Source organism: Phascolarctos cinereus, unplaced genomic scaffold (assembly GCF_003287225.1).
Source record: "Phascolarctos cinereus isolate Bilbo 61053 unplaced genomic scaffold, phaCin_HiC Scaffold_5;HRSCAF=322, whole genome shotgun sequence".
NCBI classification, from domain to species: domain Eukaryota; kingdom Metazoa; phylum Chordata; class Mammalia; order Diprotodontia; family Phascolarctidae; genus Phascolarctos; species Phascolarctos cinereus.
In genome coordinates, this window is record NW_027555958.1 from 311,372,879 (window position 1) to 311,398,779 (window position 25,901).

Below are 25,901 nucleotides of genomic sequence, written 5' to 3' on the forward strand. Positions count from 1 at the left end.
GAAGTGAAAACATATATTGTTTTTTGTTATGCTGTATGGTCACATAAATAATTGTAATTAATTTAGTTTTACTTTTGCACTGTTAACATGAAGTTTTAGATATTCTCTGTAGTGTCTTGTCTGAGACTACTCCTCCAACTCACAATTTCACGTTGGATCCCTTCAGATTCAAAGTACTCTGTGGATCTACATTCCCTAAAATGTAGTTCTTGCCCCACCCCAGTGCATTTGCCTTTAATAATCAGCCAGAGGTCATCATTAATTCAAAGCAAAGACATTTACTATGATGTCAAAGTAAAGACGAGTAGTAACAAAACATTCTCCTCATAAACCTGGGGCACACTTTGCTACAACTACAGACAACATCAGTGGGGAGAATGGTCATACACATACAGTATATTCAAAGAAAAGCAAACATATGGCAAACACACATGACCCAGGCAACTTACACATCTGGTACCATAGAACACCTATATCTTTTGCCTTATCAAGAGAAGTAGCATCTCAACTGGATTCTCTGAACTTATTTCATGTTAGCCACAAGTATCTCCCACTGAGCAAGTAATTCCATGTCAGATGCTGTCCCTACGGGGATGGGGAATGATAAAAAAGAAGGAAATCCTTTCTTCGCCCTCCTGTCAAGAGATAAAGAGCAATTCTTAAGAGCTGGATTCTCTTTCACGGCTAGTTCTCTTCACTGTCAGAGCTTACGTTCCTAAGAACTGTTTCTTGCTTCTTGACTCACTACCTAGAGTGAAGCAGCTGGGCAGGCAGTGGATAGAATACTGAGCCTTAGAGTCGGGGAGACCTGAGTTCAAATGCCAAGGTTTATGAGAAGAAATGTTTTGTTATTATTAGTCTTTGCTTTGCCAACTTAGGAAATGCCTTTGCTTAGATATTTAATAGCTGGGCAACTAAGTCACTTAACCTGTCTGCCTGTGTTTCCTCAGTTGTAAGATGGGGATAATAATAGCACCTTCCTCCTAGGATTGTTGTGAGGATCTAATGAAATAATAATCATAAAGCACTTAACACAGTGCCTGGCACATAGTATTGCTATAAAATTTATTAGCTATTATTATTAGAGAGAATATGTTTTTCTTTTTAAAGAGTCACTAGGGCCTTGGTTAGTTCTTAAGCCAGTCAAAGGCTAGGCACCCTCTAATTCCATCAAATTTGATTGAAGAGCCTCAAAACTTGCGAAGAAATAATAAAGAGTAAGCTGGTCTTTACACTCCACTTAAGATTTTAAGATCTGCTTGTCTGTTACCTGCCCCTTATATTTTATAATTTCATCAGTTGTCTAGGGGGAAATCAATTGATCAGGGATCTTCTGATCAAGCCCCACTCCCACTATGTATTTTCCTCTTTTTGTTAATTCTCCAATATAAAAGTCAAGAAAAAAAAGTTGTTGTCATATATAATTTAATTTTAGGATCATAGAACTTAGAACTGGATGGGCCCATATAGATTACCTAGTTCCTCCTCTTACTTTGCAGATGGTAACACTGAGCCCCAGAGAAGGGAAGTGACTTGCCCAATGTCACAGAGGTAGTAAACAACCCAAATGGGGCTTAAACCAGGTCCTCAGACTCTAAATTCAGTGTTCTTTCCCCTATCCCTGCTGCCTTTTGATAATATACGAACATATTTGTATGTACATTAAAAGACCAACATGCTAGATTCAGGCGCTCAACAGCTAGGGTTCTGTTGGGCTATTTAGCCTGAGGCTGGGAGCAGGAAATCATTGCTAGCACTCCATTCTTATGACCCCATCTTACCTTTCCACCTGGTTTGACTGCACCATTTGGTGCCATTGTCTGGGTTATCACCATCACCTCTCCCCCTACCTTTCTGGATTTCTCTAAGCCCTAGGCCCCCTTCAGAAGAACGACCCGAGGAGTTTCCTTTTCTGGCTACTCAGCTCTTTAATTTATTCCCTAATGACTACCTACCAGCATTTTAGATATTGTTAAAAAAAAAAAAGAAAGAAAAGAAAAAAAGGCTTATTTGCACTATATGTTAACATACAATGGAATTGATATATAGTAACAAATGAAAAGGCTAACTAACACAAATTGCAAAAATTCCTGTGGTTTAATCCAGATGCTTAGCACCAGTCAGAGAGCGCTTGACCTGCCCTGTTTGGTCCCCTTCCGGCTAATATCCTTGTGCCTTGTCTTAGTTCTAGTTCTCTTGCTATGAGTTTGTCCCGACAAGGCTATTCTGTCTCAACCTTCTTTCTTCTCTATTTCTCAGTTACTAGATATTGAGACTGGGATTTGGACAAGTTCTTTTCTCCTGTTAGCGCTCAGATTTATTAAACTTGAGATTTCTCACTCTTGTGGGAGTCACTGGTTATGGGTGGAAAAGTGCCAAATCCTATTTTCTCTAAGACTCTTCAGGAGGAAAGACTGTTTTCTTACATGGCTCCAAAGCTGACTCATGCCCACCACAGGTTTCCACCATTGACTACCTCACTTTTCCTCTGGGAGTCTGTGCACAAAGTTCCCTTTAGAAACTTCTTTCTCATTCTGCCATCTCTCTCTGTCTCTCTCTGTCTGTTGCTCTCTGTCTCTGTCTGTCTGTCTGTCTCTCAGCTACTCCCCTATACAGATTCTTTTCAGGTGGTTAAGCCCCTAATTGTAAAATCTCTTTTACTATGCTGTTGTTGCCCATGGACTGTCTCTGGTCAGCCGTTAGTTTCTCCACTTCCCCGAGTATGGTTGTCCATGCCCTTACCACATGGCTTCCCCACCCAAACAAATAGATCATTAGTTCTGAGCATGTGTTCTCAAGCAGCCCCACCATTCCCCATTATTGGTTTATTAAACTGATAGACATACCCAGTGGCCAATAGAGATTGGACAGCTTTTCTCATCTTCAGAGAAGGAGTCAATCATTTCTCCACTACCTAGTGGTAAGTCATTGGTCTTGTTTGGGCTCCTCTGCCTTCACTCCCAGGAGATGCTGGTACAATCTACAAATGAAAACTGGACTGGCATAGCAAGTCAATATATTCTTATCGTGCTACCTTCTAGTAATTGGACAGAATGATCTCACCACAGGTGACCTGTGCCCTCAGATAGCCCTACCTTCTCTCCATGGAGAGGCAGTGTAGATTTAGAGGACTTCTATTCAAGTCTTGTTTCTGATACTATACGGTGCGATGGAAAGACAACTGGATTTCTACTCAGAGAACTTGGGTGGATGCCAGATCTGCTACCTCCTACTTCCTGTGGGACCTTGGGCAAGTCACTCAACTTCCCTGGGGCTCAGTATTCTTTGCAATGTGAAGGAGTTGAGCTAGGTAACCCTCCAGCTCTAAATTTATGATCTTGTGATTTCCGGTCATGCTCAGCCCCCAAGGCCTGCTATCCTTCCCGCCCCCTTTTGTCCCTTTGATGTAAAAAGATCTTAGAGAAACAATTTCAGCCCCTCCCTTCAGCCTTCTCCTCCTACCCCCCCACAGGTGTCTAGGGTTCCAGAAAGCTCAAGGTAATGGAAAATCTTATGCTCAGGAGAAAACAAAACAAAACAAAAACAAAAACAAAAAAACAAAAAAAAAAACCCAGGAGGATCATGATATTACCAGGGCAGGTGAAATACAGACTGGAATGAGGGCACCAACTGGAGGTGCAGGAAGGCATACAGGGAGAATAGATGCTGGATCCCAGAACACTTGGACTCCCGTGGAAGTGGCAAGGAAAGGTAGACAGAGTCAGAAAGTGATAGAGGTGAGTTCCCGGAGGAGAGTCAGGAGAGAAAGATCTAGTTGTCTGCAAAGACCTCTGGCAAGGTGGGCTACCATATTCTGGGCCACAAATGGAAGAAGTCAGTGATGCCAAGATAAGAACCCCTCTTGGACAGAGGGCAGTATAGTATAGTGAATAGAATGCTGTCCTGGGAGAGAGAAAGACCTGGCTTTAAAACCAGGCTGTCTCAGACCTTTACTAGCTGTGTAACTCTGGGCAACTCTCTCTGTGAACCTCCATTTCCTCATCTGTAAAATGAGGGGGTTGCATTTGATGAGTTCTAAAGTTCCTTTCAGCTCTGAATCTGTAACCCTGTGATCTACCTCAGCAGCTCCAGGGAATATATCTCCAGTAATATATCACCAGATCTCCTTGGCTTGGCCTTCCTTGGAGGTCATAAAGGCATCTAAGAGTGAAGCTGAAGCTCATCCCTTTTTGACCTTACTGCCCCTTTGCTTCTCAAGCATGCTTTGTCTGTGGTAGCTGCTTAACAAGTGTTTGTTGGAATGACATTTAGGGGCAATCAGAAGTCTTGGTGCCTCAAGTTTCTTCTGTCTGCTGCATTAATAGAAGTAATATTTATAGATAAATGGAGGTTTTCCAGCATTCTATGCAGGGCAGATCACAATTGCAATAGACTTTAGTTCTGGGGGTCACCTTTTAAGGGGATCATAGACAAACGAGAATGTGTCCCTGGAGTTAGTGTCTGAAAGCCTTGTATGAAGAGTGGTTGAAGGAATTAAGGCTATTGAATTTGGAGAAGAGGAGTTTTAGGGCAAATATTATAGCCCATATTCAAATATTTGCAGGGCTGTCATGAGGAAGAAGGCTGAGATTTAGTCTATATAATTTCAGAAGGTAGAACTAAAAGCACTGGAAGAAGTTGCAAAGAGAAAGATTTCTAATCAATTCAGGAGAAAATTTTTTGACCATTAGATCTATTTCTAATTGAAACACTTGAATATTAGAACAAATTCTCTCTTAAAAGCTATTGAACCTTGAAACTACACTAAGACTTCTGGGATAACCAGTATTGCTCTTCCTATCACTGCCACTCTCAGTGCTACCTTATCAGGGAAGGTATTCAAACAGTCAGTGAGTCAATAAACATTTATTAAACACTGACTACATGGGCCTGAATGTGTGCCCTGTCCTAATAGAAGCTGGATGGATGTCAAGAATGTTGTAAAGAGGATTCCTGTATGGAGCAAGAGATTGGACGACAGGCCCTCTAAGATTGCTTACAGCATTTAAATTGTATGATTGATTCTTGCTGAGCCTGAAATGAAAGGAGATCACGTGTTACATTCCTTAAGTAGGCCACTTGAAGACAAAAGGCCTCATAGGGCCAGAGACGCTGGGACATTGCCTATACTAAAAAGACAGAGATTCTGCGACTTCATGAGAGGTGGGCTGTGGAGGTCACAGCCAGAGGAGGGGGCAAGGTGGCATTAGGCCAGAGAGGAGCTCACATGGTATATCCTAACTAGATAAGGGAAATTCAACATCTGGTAGTTTCCTGTTTTAGCTGGTTCATCTCATTAACTAGGTGCTAAGCTCAAGTGTTTCTACCAGCAAAAGAAATACCATTCAGGTGTGGTTTGGTTCCCTAGATTTTTTTGTTCTTAGCCAACACAGAAGCATTGTGAAGTTGTTTCATGGTAAGGTGGGGATGGGGGTGGGGAGGTGGTATTGGGAAAGAAGCAAAAGTTCCCCACCATGGTTCAAGCAGGCTGGGGGATCACAGCCTACCTTGTCTGGGTGCTAGAGAGATGCCCTACCACGGCACAATGAACTAATGTCTACATCTATATTATTTCTACTTCTGTTGCAAAATTTCTCAAAACAAAGTGTCATCTGGACAAATTGGCCTTGTGAGCAGAAATCTCATTATATTACGTACTCTGAGAAGTTTATTCTCCAGGCACCTCTTTTATTCAGCTCTGCTAGAGGAAAACTCCTTTTCATTTCTCAGGCTGTCCTTGCCTTTTGAGCTGTGTGAATCTATGTTTCATAAAAAGGCAAGGAATCATCATAAAAGTTTTGTATCCTCAACTGAAGATGTTTTCTTTTTCAAAAAATCTTTTAAAAAAAACTCTTTTTTACATCAACATAATTTCTCCCAGTGTTCCTCTTCTTGCCCATCCCACAGAGCCATGCTGTATAACAGACAACATGATTGTAAAGGCATAAAAAAAGAAAGAAAAAGAAAAAATTCAGCATAATCAATCAATACTTCGAAACAGTCTGAAAATATTTATGATATACAACATTTGTGCATTTCCCGCCTCTTTAAAGAGGGTAGAGTTGGAGTGTCTTTTCATATCTCTTCTAAGTCATGTTTGTTCTTTGTAATAGTACCATAATACCTTTTGATTTTTATTGATAGTTGCTGGTCTTTCCATTTACATTGCTGTCATCATTGTTCATAGTTTCCTTCTTATTTAACTTTTCATCAGTCCATCTGAGTCTTTCCATGCTTCTCTGTATTCATCATTGCAATCATTTCCTTATAGCACAGTAATATTCTTTTACATTCATGTACCACAATTTGTTTAGCCATTCCTCAATCCATGGGTACCTACTTTCTTTCTAATCCTTCACTATCACAAAAAGTGCTGCTATAAATATTTTGGCATATATGGGTACTTTCTTCTTATCAATGGCCTCCTAAGGGCATAAGCCTAATAATGGAAACTCCAGATCAAAAGACATAGACATTTTAGTCATTTTATTTGCATAATTCCAAATTGCTTTCCAAAATGGTTATACTGATTCGCAACTCCACCAGCAATGCTCTAGTGTGCTTATCTTCCCACAATCCCTCCAACATTGACTACTCTCACCTTTCTTCATCTTTGCCAATTTGTCTGGTATAAAGTGAAACTTCAGTATTATTTTGATTTGCATTTCTCTTATAAGTATTGATTTGGAATGTTCTTTCTTATGGTTGTTAATAGTCTAGAATTTTTTTGAGAACTGTTTGTTTATATCCTTTGTCCACTTTTCTACTGTGGAATGGCTTTTGGCTTCAATATCTTGTTTATATATCTTGGATACCAAAACTTTGTCAGAGAAATTTGATACAATTTTTCCTCTATTTGACCTCATGTCTTCTTACCTAGGTGCATTAACTTTGTTTGTGCAGAAGCATTTCAGCATCACATAATCAAAGCTTTCTATTTTATCTTTTATAAGTGCCTCCATCCTTTCTTTAGTTAAAAACACATCTCCTACCCTTCACTGTGAAAAGTGTATGATCTGCTTCTCTTCCAATATTTTTACACTATGACCTTAAATTCCAAGGTCTCGTATCCATTTAGAATGTATTATGGAATATGTGGTAAGGTGTTGTTCTAAGCCTAATTTCTGCCAGACTGCTTTCTAATTTTTGCAGCAGTTTTTATTAAATAGAGTTCTTTCCTCAGTAATTTATATTTTCTAATTCATTGAATATTGAGTTATTAAATTTCATTGATTCTGATTCACCATCGTCTAGTTTATTCCATTGATCTACCTCTCTATTTTTTAACCAACACCAGATGGTTTTAATGACTATTACTTTATACTGTAATTTGGCATCTGAAAGTGCTATCCCCACTTTGTTCCTACCTCTTTTCATTATTTCCCTTGATCTTCCAGATCTTTTATTTTTCCAAATGAATTTTATTATTTTATTGATATCTGTAAAGGGTCCCTTTGATAATTTGATTGGTAAAGCACTAAAATTATAAATTAATTTTGGTATTATTATCATTTTTATTCTATTGGCATGGCCCAGACATGAGCACTAAACATTCCTCAAGCTTTTTAAGTTATTCCTTATTTCATGAAGTGGCAATTTGTAATTAAATCTATATAATTATTTTGCGTGCTTTGAAAGTAAATTGAGTTCCAGATATTTTGTACATTTTGATATTACTTGGAATAGGGTTTTGCTTTCTATTATTGCCTCTTAGATTTTGTTATTTTATAGAAATGCTATTGATTTTTGAGGGCTTACTTAGTAGCCTGCATTTTTTGCCGAAGATATTGTCTCAATTAAGATCTGTGCTGATTTTCTAAACTATTTAAGTAAATAATTATATCATCAGGAAATGAGACTTGCACCTTTAATTTCTTTCTCTTGTCTTATTACTACTGTTAACATTTCCAGAACTATATCAAACCAACAGTGGAGACAGTGGACATCCTTGCTTTACTCCAGAATTTACCAGAAAAGGTTTTACTGTATTTCCATTGCTTATAATGCTTTCTTTTAGTGTTACATACATACTTTTAAAAAATAATTTAGAAAAGGTCCTTTCATGTCAATTCTTTTTACTCATTTTAGTAGAAATATATTATACTTTGTCAAAGACTGTTTAGTCTATTGAGAAAATCATGTGATTTGAGCTGTTTTTATTTTTAATATGACTAAATAAGTCAATTGCTTTTCTAATGTTGAACCACCTCGGTGTAAAGACCTGGTGTAAATCCAATCTGGTTATGATGAATGATTTCTTGGAGGAACATGCTGTGGTCTGACAGAATTGATTTTAATTTTTTAATTGATATCCATCAGTATCAGTATATAGTTCTCCTGTGCTTTATCCTTCCCTGGTTTGGGCATTAGGACCAAATTTTCCTCATAAAGAAAATCTAGTAGTGTGTTTTCCTTCTCAATTTTTGACAATAATATTGTATTATTGATACCAATTATTCTTCAAAAGTTTGGCAGGATTCTTCTGTGAGTCTATCAGGACAAGGATTTTTTTCTTTGTTATTTCTTTAGCGGCTACTTCTATTCTTTTTTCCTGAGTTTGGGTTAAGATTTCTATTTAGTCTTCTGGTATTTTGGGCATTTCATATTTTTGAAGTTATCCCTTCATTTCTATTTCTATATTTCTTTTCAATTCATAATTTTGTTAGCATTTTACTGCCCACAGTAGGTTCTGATCATTTTATTTATTTCTTCTGGTTTTGTTGTGATTTCATCTTGTTTGTTTGCTATTTTGTTGATTTTATTTTTGTTCTCCTTTTTAATAGGTTGGCTAAAGTCTTAAAAAACCAACTTCTAATTTTATTTAACATTTGTAGAGTTTTACTTTGATTTCCAGTTTTTCTATTTTGCTCAATTTTTAATAACTCTTTTGGGCTTATTTAATATATATTTATTTGTTGACTAACTTTTAATGCATATTCAGTTCAGAAATCATCTCTTTTTCCATTTTGTTATTGTATTTTGTTAAGGATTCTTCCTGACCACTGCTTTAGCTGCACCCTAGAAATTTTGGTATGTTGTCTTCATCATTATCATTTTCTTTCACATAATCATTGTGTCTATGATTTCTTCTTTGACCCATTCATTATTTAGGATTTAATTTAAGTCTACATTTGTGCCTTTTGTTTGTGGTCCATGAACTTAGTACTATTTTTATTGTGTTATGATCTGTAAAGAATGTATTTACTATTTCAGCCTTTTTACATTTGTTTGCAATGTCATTGTGCTCTAATACATGGTCAGTTTCTGTAGAAGTTTCATGTGGTGCTGAAAAATACGTATTTTAGTAGACCCATTTAGAAGATGTCATAAGCTTTTTTTTAGCTCTAGTTTCTACAGCAATATTTTTTCAATTCTATATTTTCCCTTTTATTTATATTTCTGTTTGATTTATATAAAACTGAAAAAGCGACACTGAAATCTTATGCCACTATTGTCTTACTATTTATGTTTTCTTGTGATTCAGTTAATCTTTCCTTTATGAATTTAAATGTTCAGGTATTTAGAAGATGTGTGATATTGATATTAGCTTGTTATCTGTGATTCTTTTTAGTATCATATAATTTATCTCTTTTTCTGTTGTCGGTGTTTGGTTTTGCTTTTTTTAGGTTCACCTAATGCATAGTAAATTTTATTCCCGACCCACAGTTTTATTCTGCATATGACTTTGTTTTTTAGGTACATTTCTCCTAAGCAACAGATTGTGGAGTTTTGTTTCCTGATTCAATTTATCATTCTTTTTCATTTTATTGGTTTAATCTAGTCATATAAAATTGTGAGGTTTATATGTTTCTCCAATACTTTTTTTCTGAATTAGAATTTTCCCCCTTTTCCTCTGTAAACATAGTACCCTGTCTCTTTAGTTATTTTTGATTAGTCTACTTTAAATCAACTCTGTTCCCACCAACTCTTCCCTTTACCCATAATACCCCTCCCCAACCTCCTGTTTGTTACTCTTTCTCCAGTTCTTGAAGTTTGCTTACTAGTTCCCTTTTTAAAATATTATCTAAAATGTTTAAAATGTTACATCTACTCCCTTTTTTCTTTTCAGGTAGTCAAGTAAAACCCCTCTTTCTCTACTCCCTTTCAACCTGTTTTGTTAGTTTTGAAATTTTCATCTTATTGCCTTTTTTTTCTAAAGAGGATTTCTTTCCTTTGTACTCTTAATTTTTATCTTCTCTTTCTGTCTATTCTAGACTTTAATTCTTTGGTTCATGGCCCTTTTACTAACTTAGCCCTTCTTTAGTCTCTTTTTCCCCATGGAATTAAAGTTTCTAAGCTACCTATTTGGGGTTCTCTCTTCTGAACTGTTTCTATACTATTGCCTTATAGATCTGGATCCCTCTCTCCCCTTTTTCTGCCATGCCTCCCTCTTAGAAACACTAATTCTTACAGATGACAGAGAGAATATTGCCCCATGGTAGGTTGGATTTTTCCTACACCCCTGACTGGTCAGTTCATTATTAACTTTATTATTTATTATTAACTTTGCCCTCCCCATAGCCATTTCCTCCCATTTGGCATAAAATCTCCTTTCTGGGTCTATGCCCTCTGATTCTTCTGAGCAGCTATTACCCCATGAGGACTGATTCCTCTTCCCCTGCAGTGGGATGAGTAAATTCTTTAAGCACCAAATCCCTGCAGATTATACCCATTATAAGGTCTTCATTTCCCTTTAAAGAACAGCTCTCTTCCCCAGTGGGAGTGTTCATCAGGGGCCAACCTTCTACTACTGAAAAACAGCAGCAGCAACAATTCCCTCCCCCTGCTACTTTGCCTCTCTGCCCACTCTCAGGTATGCTCTCTTCTTCCTGAGAGACTACAGGAGTTATTTTCCCTTCATTATTAACCTTTGACTTGACTAGAGTACAACACAAATTCTTCTCTATCTTCCTCCTTTTCTCTCTCCTTTTATGTACCCTCCCACTCTGTAATTCAGTCCCACAACAGCATTGATTCATTTGTAGGCGGAATCAGTCCACAATGGTTTAGTCCAGGATGTTTCAGGCCAGTTTCTCCATCATTGCTTCTCTTTGACTTCTACTTTCACCCTTAATCTCCATTTATATTTTTAGGAAGAAATCTAAATCCCTGTTGATATTTTGATGCTGTTGTTGTTGTTATTATCTGTGACATTTATTTACCTTTCCTGTATTTCTGTCATCTGGGATGTTGACAAAGCAAATAATTTGCTTAGGTCCAGTTTTCTTTCTAGTAATGCTTAGAATGCCTCTTTTTTATTGAGTATCCATATTTTATTTGTTTGTGGTTAGGCTCCAGTTTATAAGGCATGTCACTCGGGGTATTTCTCAAGCCCCTTTGCTCTTCAAATACATTATTCCGCTGGCTTGGAAGTATCATAGGGGAGTCTATAGAATAGTTGCGTGTTATTTAAATTTCATTTCCTTTCCTGTATATCTGAAGGCCTTTCCCTGGTTGCTTGCAGAATTTGTTATTAGCAGAATTGTTAAGTTTCATCACTATGTATAAGTTTTTATTGTTTTCTGGAAGTTATCTATGGATTCTTTCAATTGACACATTTTTGTGGGATATCTTTTTGTATTATTTCTTGCATTACCATGTTCGGGTTTTTTGGCTTATGTTGTTCTTCTGGAAGACATAATCCTCAAGTTGTATCTATGCATACTGTCTTCTAGATCATTGCGTTTTGCTTGTAAGAAGATTATATTTTCTTTTATTTATTTATTGCTTTTCCCTTCTCTTCTTCCCAATTGTTCTTCATTTCTGTGTATTTGCACTCCCAATCAATTTATTCTCTTTTGTTTCTTTGGTGAGACTTGCCATAATGGATTCAAGTTTATTCTGCCACTTATTTCTGCTATGCAGTTTACAAATACTTCCACAATTCTTATTTCTCTTTTAAAATTCATTAATTACACAATTAATAATAACAAATTTATCATATATTATTATAAAATTAATAATAATTAAATAAGTGCTTAAACATTAAATAAAAAATTAAATATTCATTAATATTCTACTGTGGTTCCATGCTTTCTTGGGAATCCACAGTGTACACTACCTCACCGGGCATTGATTCGTATTCCTTTGTTTTGCGATATTTGTTTATATTCTGGCCCATCTGGAGGCCATATTCCTTTCTGTTATCAATATCTTTTCTGTTGATTTATCTGCTTATGCTCAAAATATTTTCTTTTTCCTTTCTTTCTCCTAAGATCTTTTGGAGATCTGTCATTATAGTCTCATGATGCTCACTTTCTGACTCCTTCCCCTTTGATTGCAGTTTCAATGGTGGCTGGACCTCAGTGATGTCTCAGCATCCTCTTGTTGTTGCTCCAGGTGTTTTTTAGTTGTATCTGACTCTTTGTGACCTTATTTGGGGTTCTCTTGGTAGAGATACTGAAAGTGTTTGCCATTTTCTTCTCTGGCTCATTTTACAGATGAGGAAATGGAAGTAAACAGGGTTAAGTGACTTGCCCAGGATCACACAGCTAGGAAGTGTCTGAGGCCATATTTGAACTCAAGAAAATGAGTCTTCCTGACCAGGCCTGGCACTTTATCCACTGTGCCACCTAGCTGCCCCCAGCCTCTTATAACCTTCAGCAATTCACATTTCACCAGCTTTTGTCTCTGGACCAAGTAGCTTCTTGGTGGACAGAACTGGCCCTGGACCACTGCTGGACTTCTTACTTCAGACAGGCCTAGTAGATCCTTGTATACTCTAGAATCCCACTCCAGCTCCCTCTGTTTATTAGTTCTGTAGCAGAGCAGTGCTTCAACACAGAGTGCTGCATTCCCAGCCAGAACAAGTGTTTGCCTTTGGTTTTCCATGGCACTTGGGTAGGGTGGGGGAGAGGAATAGAACTGAGTTCTGTTATAAGCTGATGTGTTGGCTTGTACAGCCCTGCCAGAGCATAGTGGGGTTAGAGGATGAATATGTTAAAGGTTAAGAATTAGCCTTCTCTGCTCTTAGTTCACTGAATATTTTTACCTCCTTATGGTTCTTGGTGACCTAGACCTCAGAGACAGCTGAAATTGCAAGCTGAATTGCAAGAGATAACTTGCACATAATTGCAATTTTGGAGATGTTTGAGAAGTCATGAGGATTGGATACAATGTCTAGTCTTCCATCTTACTGAGTACATGATCCAGAAAACAAATTTTCAAACTAAAGTATGGGGCAAATATGGGTGTATATGTCAAGAGGAGGGGTAATGATGGAACGAACAAGGGAAAATTGATTGATGTTCATTAGTTGAGGTCCAATGTACTTGCCTTCTACACCAAAATATTCAATAGATGGAATGCTGGACCTGGAATCAAGATGTTCATTCTGATATTGCCATAGATACTGATAGCCTTCTGATTCACAGAAAGTCACCTAGCCTCTCTGAGCCTCAGCTTCCTCATCTATAAAATGGGGATAATCAAACCAATGTCAAAGGGTTGTTTTGAAGTTCAAATAAGATGATTTAAAGTGCTTTGCAAACATTAAAAGACCATGCAAATATGAATTATTATTCTTAATCATTTCAGGAGAAACTTAAATGATGGAATACTGTTATAAAATCTAAATTTTCTAATAAGTCTGTATACTATTAAATTTTTATGGAGAAAACCTTGATTCTATGAGAAGAGTTGTTTATTAAGTCTGTGTTTAGTTCTATTTTCTCTCTTATAAAGAGATTCAAATACAGCTCCTACACAGTAAGAGAGAAGCAGTGTTTTTTCCTATTATGACACATTTTTTGCTTTGTGTATTGTTAATTAGACCCAAATTAGGCCTCAAAAGGAGAAATCTTGTTAACATTCTGATTAGTGATATTGGCGAGTTGCCAGCTGAAAAACTCCTATTTCTTCCTTTGATAAAGACTGAAAGAGTAATAACAAATGGAAAAAATAAAATTATGGCTTCCTTCCCTATGCCAATCAAATTTATGTATTTCCCAGATTGCAAAATTACAACATTTGAAGGCTAGGGAAGAAAAGGACTGATTCTTGTTGGGTTTAGGGAGATATTTTGGTTACCACTTTAATAAGCTTTCCATCCAAAATATCAAAAACATACTTAAAAGCTATATGAACACTAAATGTAGAAGTAATTTCAAACTGCCAAAAAACATTTTAAGTGCTTGATCATTTAAGAAAAAGCATATTTAATATTTTAAACTACTTTTCTATATAAGAAGAGACTCCTGAGGGACTAAGTGAATTTGAAAACTAGAGAGATGATGGAGCATTTATTAAGCATTTATTATGTGTCAGGAGCTGGGCTAAGCGCTGGGAATATAAATAAAAGTCAAAAAAAGAGTCCTTACCTTCAAGAAGCTTACATCCTAATGGGGGAAGATAACACACAAAAGGAAGCTAGAAATGGAGGAGGGAAGGTAAGGGTACCTACAAGATAGAAAAGTGCTGAGAGTCAGGAATGGATTTCAGAGAAAGGAAAATGAACACAGATGGCCTAGACACTTCATGAAATGACAGTCCTGGGCTGGAGCTCACCAATCAGTGGAGGAGGGCTACCAGGGTGGAAGCATCTCCAAGGTAAGAAAGCTGCTGATCAAGAGGTGGGAAAAGTCCAGAGAGTCAGAAGCAGAGCCAGGAGAGAAGAAGTTTAATCTCATTAATTCTATAGACTTTATTCATACAGACATGTCATCTTAGAGTTGGAATGCATATCAGTGGTTATTGCTAGATGATATAGAATATGTCAATTCAGTCAATCAATAAACAATTTTAAGCACCTACTATGTGCTAAGCAGTGGGGATACAAAAAGAGGCAAAAGACAGTTCCTGCCCTCTAGGAGCTTGCAATCTAATGGAGCCCCTCAAATTCGGGGCTAATGTCAAAAAGGTTCTATCTTAGGGACCCTCTCCCAAAAGGCCATGTAAGTCAGTATGGAGCAACACCCTGACATTTGGGTGAATCCTTTGCTTTCCCAGAGGGTTCTTCTACTCAGTCCCTCCCAGGACCATAGTGCCACCCTGTGGTTTGAACTTCCTCCCTCCCTCTCCAGAAGGCAAACATATTTTAACACTGCTGGACAACTCCTTCCCATTTAACCTGCACTGTTTAAAAAATGTAGGGTAATTGGCAGGAGCAAAGTACAGGTACTCTGCTCCCCTATGTTATGGTTTTCAGACCCTTACCACTCTGCAGTTGAAATCCTCCTCTCCCTCCAAGAGCAATCCTCTCAAGGACTTCTCTTTCTCTCTCTAAAAGAGCAGATCCATGAATTTCCAAACTTAATAAAAGTCCAAGCACTTTTATTCTCCCACCAAAACAAAGAGACAACCAAATCTAGAAAGAAATGGATCTGGAGCACCCTGGAGTTTGGAGGGGCCGCTTCAGGTAATTTGGAAATTATGTGATAGGTACTGAGGTCCTACCTCAGTTCTAATCCCTGTCTAAATTGTCATAAAAGGGACAATTGATTTGACAACTCCCTCAACTTATGTGACAATTTTCCATCTGCTCTCTCCCCTACTGTAGAGCTATTATTAAAACTAAAGAGATGATCCATTCATTATGTGCCTAACCAAAGTGTGTTATTGGTGTGATCAGGACTAGTTTCAGACACCTGTTGACATTTATGGTTTCAAAGCATTCCATACATAAGCTTTGCCCAAGGAGAGATGGATGGTAAAAGGGAAGGCTTATTGATTTTGTCCCTCAGGCTTCTGCCTATTGAACAGTGAATTTTAAATTCACAACAAAACAACACCCCCAAACTTCAAAACAGAAATGACCTAAGAACTATCAGGAAAAAAAGTCAAGGAATTCAAGCTTCCATGCTAACTCATTAATCAATTGGAAATAGAAGTCTCCATTAAAATTCTGCAGTCTTCAAGAAAGGGGAAGGTGGTGCATTAATGCCTTTTATAAAAATCTAAAAAAGGGAACAGTTTGTCCTCCAATAGTCACCAGCATTGAAGCAATGTTAAGGGGAAATAATTTGTGTATGCTTTTATATATAGATACACACACACATAAACATTTATATGTATATATATGTATATTTCCATCCTATAGTATTTAAAAGAATATCCTTAAATGTAATGGAATACTACTGTGCTATAAAAAATGAAGACAGTTTCAGAGAAATGGCATAACAAAACTATAACAAATTTATTATAAATTATTATAAAATTAATAATAATAAATGAAGTGCTTAAACATTACATAAATAATTAAATATTCATTAATTTCCTACTGTGGTTCCATGCCCTCTTGGGAACCACAGTGCACTCTGCCTCACCAGGCATTGATTCATATTTCTTTGTTTTGCAGTATTTGTTCATATTCTGGCTCATCTGGAGGCAATATTCCTTTCTGTTATTAATATCAACATGTTCATGTTTGTGCACATACATTCATCTGAGACTGGGTCTCCCTATTTCATCCTGGCTAGAAATACATGAGTTACTCAGGGTCCTGGTACTATTATGATTGGTATGGCAGCTTTGACCTATTCTGGGCCAGTCCATCCCTTTTTTTCTGAAAGACTTAAAGAACTCTGAGCAACACAATAATCAATCAACATTCCAAAAGACCTATGGTGAAAAATGCTACTCAACCTCTGATCCAGAGATGATGGACAGAATGAGAAATACATTCCTGGATGTGGTCAACATGGGAATTTGTTTTGCCTGACTATACACTTGTTACTAGACTGTCTTTTCCCCCCCTTGAAAGGAGAGAGTAAATGCTTAGTAACTGAGAAAAATGTACATATAAAAAGAATATTAACACATAATGAGGTACATTCAAGATTTTTATTGTTGCTGTTCAAGAGGTGGTCGCCATGCAAATTCATATTAAAAGGATTTTTTAATAAGCATCAGCTAAGTTAGGTCCACCTAATTCACTACTTCCAAAGAGCTGTGATTTCTTAAGTGTGAACACTCTTGCCCCTGATATGGATCATTACTACCCCCTCCAGGCCTTGATTACATGTTGGCCATGAATTGCTACGGACAAAAACATTCATCATCTGGTAGTCAACCTTCTGTTCACAAACCAGCCCTTAGTGAGGCGGAGTCTTAGATGACAGGAACCTTGTCCATCGCTGATCCTGTGCTCAGCTAGGTGGGACCTGCCAATAGGCTGTGTCCTACTGGTATCACCTTAGGGAATCCTTGCTTATCTCGAATCCATAAAGAGCCAATGGAGCAGAGCCTGAGTAGAGGAAGTTAGATATTCCAGACAATACTTAAAGAGCTATGCAGAGTGTGATTTTCATCTTTATGTTTTTCTCAGTGTAGAAAGGAGGAGGGAATATTACTTTTTCGGATTAGAGATATCTTTTAAAAATTCACTTCCAATGTGTATTTGTGATGTCTTAGAAGATGGAAAAAAAAAACACCTCAGGATTTCAACTGATGTGGTAGGCATCCTTCTGTAGAGCTCTTTTCAATGTGATAAAAAATCACTAGCATGCTGGAGGGAATGCTAGGCCATCCAAACAGCACAGACCGAGGCATATTTAAAGGGTAAGTTAATTTACATTTATTTTTTTTAAATACCACCTCAAACTGTAGGCAGATTTTTCCAGCTCTGACTACTTTTGAAATATTTTGCATTTATAATTCAGAGTAACTGACCACCATTCCTCATGCCATGTTATAGGATCCTAAGTTAGGAGCTGGAAGGGACATTAGAGGTTATCTAATCTAACCCCTTGGGTAACTAGTTGGCTCGGTGGATAGAGTCCTGGATCTGCGTTCAGAAACATTCATCTTCATGAGTTTTGGCCTTAGACACTTACTGTGTGACCCTGGGCAAGTAACTTAACTCTGTTTGCCTCAGTTACTCATATGTAAAATGAGCAGAAGGAAATGGAAAACCACTCCAGTATCTTTGCTAAGAAAACCCCAAACGAGGTCACAAAGTGTTGGTCACAATTGAAACGACTCAATCACAACCACAACAACAACAAACTAGAATTCCTTTGTTCTCCAGACGAGGAAAACTGATGGCCAGAGACATGAAGTAACCTGCCCAAGGTCACATAGATTGTCTAGAAAAGCCAGGATTCAAGCCCAGGTTCTCTGACTGCAAAGTCAGGGCTCTTCCCACTGCATCCCAGTGATAAGACAGTGAACAGGGGAATCAAAACGCCTGATCTTGACCCTCAGCTACTAATTAGGTCTTGGGGAATTGTTTCTTGTCCTGCTCAGTCTCATATTTAGAAGAAGGGAAATGATGACATATCCTGTCAAGACTCTTGCAAGTCTAAGGTTTTATAGTTCTCTCAGTTTTTATCTAAAGGAATGTAACATATTGATGCAGGGAATAAACATCTGAATTTGGAGTAAGAGGGCCTACATTTTGATAAGGTCTGCCACTTAATAATACCTGTGTGGCCTTGGTCAAGTCATTTAACTTCTTTGGGCCTCAGTTTCCTGCTTTGTAAGAACAGCAATTATATATTTATATATGTAATATATATGCATACAGGCATACACACACACATGTGCAGGCACACACACGCATACATGAATACATCACACAGTGTATAGATATGCATGCATATGTACACGCCACATGTGCACGCATATGTGTCACAGAACATACATGTTCATGTTTGTGCACATACATGCTTATGAGACTAGGTCTCCCTATTTCACTTTGTCTAGAAATACAGGAATTACTCAGGGCCCTGGTACCATTATGATTGGTATGGGAGTTTTGACCTATTCTGGGCCAGTCCATCCCTTTTAAACAAACTGGTGATGCACTGGTCCCAGGGGTTCACCATATTATGTCAAATTCAGTTTAGCCCACTCTAGCTCAAAAGAGCCAAGCTCAAGAGATCCACCAGATTCAGTCAGATTGTAGCTGGGATTACAGGTGTGTGCCAACATACTCAATACCAAATTATACACATACACACACATAGCACTTTAAAGGCTTGCAAAGCATTTTGTATACATTATATCATTGGATCCTCACAATAACCCTATGAGGTAGTTATTATAAAGCTATTGTTATACCCATTTTACAGATGAGAAAGCAGAGGATGTGAGAGGCTATGCTTCTTGCCCAGGGTCTTAAAGGTAGTAAGATAAAATTTGATAAGATTTGAAACCAAGTCTCCCTGACTCCAAGGCCAGTGGCTATGCTACTTGTCTATGAAATGGGGAAGAGCTGGACCAGATGACTTTGAAGGGCCCTTCTAGCTCGGAATCTGTGCTTCTCTTCCTCAAATATCTTGCTACTTTGAAATATACCCTATTTATTTTGGTGACCAGTGAAAGCACTGTGAAAGTGAAAAGAAGAATGGGATAGCAATTATTCAGAAATCTGGACCTTTGCATGCCAGCAATTCAGTATAGACATACCTTGACTTGGGTCAATATTATATTTCAATTCATTATTTTGGTACCAGGAAAGATTAAAGCTTTCAAAATGCCTTAGCCTTGGGAAGCAAATGATTACTTGGGATCTAACTTCCTTCAGGTCTACGAGGGATTATTAGAAGGCCTCCAAATAGTTGTTTGTCACTGCCAAGGAAAACCAGAATAGAAGACCGAGGTTTCAATTACATCGAGAAACATACAAGGCAGATGTTGGAAAGAATATTTTTGACAGTCATAGGAAATTTGCATTCCTGCACAGTTTGAATTAAGTATAGGCAGTGTTATCTCTTAGACGTTCCCTTCCTTTTTAGAAATATAGTCTCAATTCAATGACTTCTCAAGGATCCTTCCAGATCTAAGATGGCCAAAAGTCCACCATCCTAACCAGAGCAAAAATCAGAAATATTTTCATGGGAGGCACACCATACTTTTGTGTGGCATTACCCAGGACAATCCCACAGGACCTGTAGTTATGCTAGGAAAGGAGGCAGTCCAACCCTTCACCTAGAAGGGGTAAAAGAAAGTTGGGCACCTTTGAAAGGGGTACCATGGAGACAGGACTTGGCAGGGTATGGCCCAGGAGAAGTAGTTGGGACACATGGAAATATGGTTATGAGAGGACTGAAGGGACAAGGTAGAAAAAACACCTGTAGTCACTGTGAGGACATCAGCACCTTGGGACAAAGCCCTGCTTGCCCAGTCCTGGTGAGGACTGTGATCCCAACTGCCCTTCAAAAATACAGACAATCCCCACTGCCTGGAATGCCCTTCTTAGTCACCTCCATCTCCATCTTTTGGAATCCTCTTCTTTCAAGGTTTAGCTCAGGTGCTATCTCCATGGACTTTTTTGAAGGCAATCAGGGTTAAGTGACTTGCTCAGCATCACACTAGTAAGTGTTTGAAAGACAAGAAAGGATCTGAACTCAGGTCCCCCTGACTCCAAGGCAGGTGCTCTATCCACTGTGCCACCCAGCTGCCCATGAAGCTTTTCTTGATCTGATCCTTCTTAATTCTTCCCTACCCACCCAATTTGAAAGTGTTCTCAAATATTTCTAAGAGTACTTTGTCTACACCTGTTCTTTGCCTCCTACTACACCCTAGCCTATAAATATTTTATTACTTCCCTAGTATATTCTGAGCTCTTTAAGGTCAAAGATCATGCCATTTTCATCCTTGTGTCCTCAGGACCTGGCACAGCACCTTTCACATAGTAGGTATTTAATAAATTGAATCAAGTGTTTTCTGTTTGCCCTCCCCACCACCACCCCTGACTTTTTTACTTGGCTCAGCATGCCACTGAACCTCTCTAGGCCTCAGTTTCCTCATTTGTAAAATGAGATGGCTTCTCAGATCCTTTCTAATTCTACTTCTATGATCCTGTGATCCTGCGACAGGATGTCCCCTTTAAAAAAAAAAAGATTGCCTTCAGTATGTCAGTTGAAGAGCCCTATATAGTGATTTTCTTTGAACTCTTGTCCACAGGGTATGTACTTGTGATGTTGCTGTGTTAAGGGTAACTAGACACCTTGACAAAACAAATATTCATTTCTCTAACCCTGAGGCAACTGTGCTGATGATAATTTTCCAAGAAGTACCCAACCCAGATTACTGTCTTGTTCAGCTGCCATTCCCCACCTCCAAAGCCATCCCATCATTCCAACACCCCTCTTGCCCTCAGGAAATAGAGGCTGACAGGGATAGGCAAGTGGCCTCCTTGAACACCTTTTTCCTCTTGGTAAACTTTTTCAGGTGGCTCAGTTAAACTCCATGTTAAAAAAATAAAACAAAAAAACCCATCCATTTTCAAAGGGCTGGTACCTCCTTGGACTCTCAGGCTGGTTTTGTAGAAAGGTGATTTGACTTCAAGTCATTGGTCCAGAAGTTGTTTGGTTGTTTACTTATTCGGTCATGTCCAACTCTTCATGACCCCATGGACTGTAGCATGCCAGGCCCTTCCATCCTCTGCTCTCCCAAAGTGGGCCCAACCTCATGTTCATGCTTCTATAACACTATCCAATTCATCCTCTGCCATCCCCTTCTCCTTTTGCCTTCAATCCTTCTCAACAGCAGGGTCTTTTCCATTGAGTCCCATCTTCTCATTATGTGGCCATAGTGTTTAAGCTTCAGCTTCAGTATTTGTCCTTTCAAAGAACAGTCTGAATTAATTTCTTTAAGTATTGACTGATTTGATCTCCTTGCTGTCAAAGAGACTCTCAAGTCTTCTCCAGCACCATAATTCAGAAGTGTTGATTCTGCAGCACTCAATTTCCCTTATAAGTCTAACTCTCACAGCCATACATTGCTACTGGAAAAACCATAGCTTTGACTATATGGACCTTTGTTGGCAAGGTGATGTCTCTGCTCTTTAGTACGCTGTCCAGATTTGTCATAGCTTACCTTCCAAGGAGAATTTTTTAATTTCACAGCTTTAGTCACTGTCTGCAGTGATCTTTGATCCCAAGAATATAACATCTGACACTGCTGCCATTTCTGAAGTGATGGGACCATTGGCCAAGATCTTAGTTTTTTTGATGTTAAGCTTTAAGCCGGCTTTTACACCCTCCTCCTTTCACCCTCATCAAGAGGCTTCTTAATTCTTCTTCACTTTCTGCTATCAGAGTGGTATCATCTGCGTATCTGAGATGGTTAATAATTCTCCCAGCAATCTTAATCCTGGCTTTTTGATTCATCCAGCCTGGCATTTCATGTGATGAACTCTGCATATAAGTTAAATCAATAAGGTGACAATATACAGCCTTGTCATACTCCTTTCCCAATCTTTTTTAAAAAATGTATTTATTTTTAGTTCTCAACATTTACTTCCACAAGATTTTGAGTTCCAAATTTTCACCCCATCTCCCCCTTCCCCCCACCCCAAGATGGCATGCATTCTGAATATCCCTTCCCCTAGTCTGCCTTCCCTTCTTTCTCTCCCCCTTTCTCTTATCCCCTTCCCCTTCTGCTTTCCTGTAGGATAGATTTCTGTACCCCATTTCCTATATTTCTTATTTCCCAGTTGCATGTGAAAACACATTTTTTTAAAACATGTGTTTTTAAAACTTTGAGTTTCAAATTTTCTCCCTTCCTCCCTCCCCACCCACCCTCATTGAAAAGGCAAGCAATTCAATATAGGTTGTACATGTGCAGTTATGCAAAACACTTCCATAGTAATCATGTTGTGAAAAACTAACTCTATTTCTCTTAATCCTATCCCCCCCCATTTATTCTATTCTTTCTTTTGACCCTGTCCCTCCTCAGAAGTGTTTGCTTCTGATTACCCCATTTCCCAATCTGCCCTCCTCTCTATCATTCCCCTGCTGTCTTGTCCCCTTCTCCCCTTATTTTTCTGTAGGGTAAGACAGCTTTCCATACCCAATAGAGTGCGTATGCTATTCCCTCCTTAAGCCAAATACTACGAGAATAAGATTCACTCATTCCCTCTCACCTTCCCCTGTTTCCCCTCCACTGTAAGAACCTTTTCTGTTTTTTGTGAGATAATTTACCCCATTCTACCTCTCCCTTTCTCCTTCTCCCAATATAATCCTCTCTCACCTCTTATTTTTATTCTCCAGATATGACCCCTTCATCTTCAACTCACCCTGTGCCATCTATCTATCTATCTATCTATCTATCTATCTATCTATCTATCCATATAATTTTTCCCTCCAACTACCCTAATACTGACAAAGGACTCATGAGTGATAAATATCATCTTTCCATGCAGGAATGTAAACGGTTCAACCTTAATAAGTCTCTTATGATTTCTCTTTCCTGTTTGCCTCTTCATGTTTCACTTGAGTCTTTATTTGAAAGTCAAATTTTCTATTCAGCTCTGGTCTTTTCATCAAGAATGCTTGAAAGTCCTCTATTTCACTGAATGCCCATTTTTTCCCCTGAAGGATTACTCAGTTTTGCTGGGTAGGTGATTCTTAGTTGCAATCCTATCTCCTTTGCCCTCTGGAATATTATATTCCATGCCCTCCAGACCCTTAATGTAGAAGCTGCTAAATCTTGTGTTATCCTGATTGTGTTTCCACAATACTTGAATTGTTTCTTTCTGGCTTCTTGTAATATTTTCTCCTTGACCTGGGAATCTGGAATTTGGCTACAATATTCCTAGGAGTTTTCCTTTGGGGATCTCTTTCAGGAGGAGATCTGTGGATTCTTTCAATTTCTATTTTGCCCTCTGGTTCTAAAATATCAGGGCAGTTTTCCTTGATAATTTCTTGAAAGATGATGTCTAGGCTCTTTTTTTGATCATGGCTTTCAGATAGTCCAATAATTTTTAAATTATCTCTCCTGGATCTATTTTCCAGGTCAGTTGTTTTTCCAATGAGATATTTCACATTGTTTTCTAATTTTTCATTCTTTTGGATTTGTTTTACAGTGTCTTGATTTCTCATAAAGTCACTAGCTTCCAATTGCTCTATTCCAATTTTTAAGGAAGTATTTTCTTCAGTAATCTTTTGGACTTCCTTTTCCATTTGGCCAATTTTACTTTTTAGGGCATTTTCCATTTGGCCAATTTTGCTTTTTAGGGCTTTCTTCTCCTCATTGGCTTTTTGGACCTCTTTTGCCATTTGAGTAAGGCTATTTTTTAAGATGTTATTTTCTTCAGTATTTTTTTTGGGTTCCTTTAACATCACTCTCAGTTTTTCCTCTACTTCTTTTACTTGCTTCTCAAAATCCTTTTTGAGCTCTTCCATGGCCTGGGACCAATTCATATTTTTCTTGGAGGCTTTGGATGTAGGAGTTTTGACTGTATTGTCTTCTTCTGGTTGTATGTTTTGATTTTCTTTCTCACCAAAGTAAGATAATATAGTCTGACTCTTTTTGCACTGCTTGCTCATGATCCCATCCAATTACTAGAATTACAAACCCTTTGTTAGCGTAGGAGTCTGTTTCCAGTGTGGAGAATGTACTGTCCCAAGCTTCAGGGGTTTTGTGCACCTGTTTTCAGGGATACCTCTAGAGACCTGTAAATTTTTAGTTCTTCCAGGGTGCTATGATCAAGGGCGAGGTGTTTACTCCTTTCCTGGCTTGTGCTCTGGTCTATAAGTGACCACAAGCACTCTTTTCTGCCTTGGAACTGCAAGCTCCATCATGCCAGCACTCCTCCTTGACCCAGGACCACCACCCAGAACTGTGACCCAGATCCAAGCACAGGCAAAGTAAGAGGATCCTGCACCAGCAGAGACATCCCTGCAATCCCCCTCTGATCAGCCACTGGATTGCCCCTAGGTCTTTGGGCAAGAAGCTCAGGAGGCAGCCCCTGAGCTGGGCTGCACTTGGGGAATGGAGCTGAGACCACCGTGCTTCTCTCTCAGCACCACAGAAATAGACTTTTCCCACTGACCTTCTAAGTTGTCTTTGGCATTTGTGGGTTAAGAGGTGTGGAAACTGCCACAGCTGCCTGCGATTCAGTCCTCTGAGGCCTGCTCCAGGTTTGCTGCTGCCTGCGTGCCCATGCCAAACTGCGTTCCACTACCAGCCTGGTGCTATATACCTTTCCAATCAACCATCCAGGTTGTCTTGGGCTGGAAATTTGTTTCACTCTGTCTTTTTGTGCATTCTGCTGCTTCAGAATTTGTTTAGAGCCATTTTTTTATAGGTACTTGGAGGGGTTTGGGGGAGAGCTCAAGCACTGCTTTCACTCCGCCATCTTGGCTCCGCACCCCTCCTTTCCCAATCTTAAACCAATCAGTTGTTCCATGTTCAGTTTTAACTTTTGCTTCTTGACCCACTGTTTGCTTTACATCAATCTTCACATCCCTTCCTTTAGTAGATTATAATGAATTGAAGGAGAAGCTGGGGTGAAGAACTGGAAGAGACCTTAAGGACCCTGGAGGAAAATTAACATAGCAAGAACAGAGCTGGGGCTCAAACCCAAGTTCTTTGACTCCAAATCCAATCATCTTTCCACTATGCTATAAAACCAGCAGTTATTGCATAATTGCCAAAGTCAAGAGAACTAATCTTCTCTCCAGTGTGTTATGCTCTAACTCAGTGGCATCAGACTCAACTAGTACCAGAGGCCACTAATCCACACATAAGAATCCTTGCAGACCACATACTGACTTAACTTTAAAATGTTATCTATCCTTTATTGTATTTTAATTTATTTTGTTAAATATTTCCCAATAACTTTTTAATTTGGTTCAGGTTACTTAGTGCTGCAACAAGGCTGAGTGTTTGACATCTCTATTCTAAATCATTTATCAGAGAAGATGATGTGTATTAAACCTTCTCACACATATTTCTTACACCTGTGCATTACTACTATTATGATCTAAGTTTAAGGCTATTGCTCCCATGGATGCTGCGGATAATTGTGAGAAGGAGTGAATCAGGTTCTTAGAAGGTTTTGTATTAACTGTCTTTGCCCTGATGGTATCCTCCTTCTTCTCTCTTCTTCTTCTCCTTCTTCTTCTTCTTCTTCCTTCCTTCCTCCTCCTCCTCCCCATTCTTCCCCTTTTCCTCCTGGCTAGTCATTTTGCCCAGCTCTGCTTCACTCAAATTCAACTCAGGAGCAAGTC